Here is a 787-nt window from a genome sequence, read left to right as displayed (position 1 = left end):
TCACTTTCAAGGCTTTGGAGAAAGAGACTGGAGGCATAGTGGAGAGAATTCTGGATTCCCTCAATTTTAGCTATCAGTCTTTTTATGTTGTGGAAGACATTTCCAAGAGTATTTTTGTTTTAATTGGTGGATTTCTCTTTGATATTACTGATAGGTTGAAGAATAGGGGTGGGGGGAGGGCGTCAAATGACTAGTGGATCATACTTTCAAAACCATGGTGCTTACACCACATAGGTTCCATTCTAAAAGGTCTATTATGTGTGGTCTATTGCTGATCTGAGAGTTTGATAAGCAAGGAACGATGGTCAAAGTGAGTCTTGGGGAGGTAAGTAATACTGGTATCAAGGTACTTAGATATCCAAGGATTATTAGCAAGACATCTATCTAGTCTTTCAAGAATAAGGCTACCTCTATTTTTATACCTTTTATTACTCCATGTATACATACTGCCTTTGAAGTCTAAGTCCACTAGTCCATAGTGGTTCAGATAGTTCCAAAAAAGATTAGTTATATTAAGGTTTATATTATTCCCCCCAAACTTCTCTTTGGCCTGGAAGTCACCCCCTAAGAACCACTCAGAGTTATGATTCTGGGCCAGACTAATGATGTTATTCTAGAGATCATTTCTAGTAGGAAAGTCAGTACTAGTATAAATAGCAGTGAAGAGCTAGGAGTGGGAGAAATAAATTACCTTAACTTTGGTGTCAATGAACTGATAGGTGATAGAGATTTCCTTCAACCTCAGGAAGTTATCCTTCCACATGATAACCATTCCACCATATCTGCC

This window comes from Capsicum annuum, chromosome 8, assembly GCF_002878395.1.
Source record: "Capsicum annuum cultivar UCD-10X-F1 chromosome 8, UCD10Xv1.1, whole genome shotgun sequence".
NCBI classification, from domain to species: Eukaryota; Viridiplantae; Streptophyta; class Magnoliopsida; order Solanales; family Solanaceae; genus Capsicum; species Capsicum annuum.
This window is presented reverse-complemented; position numbering follows the sequence as displayed.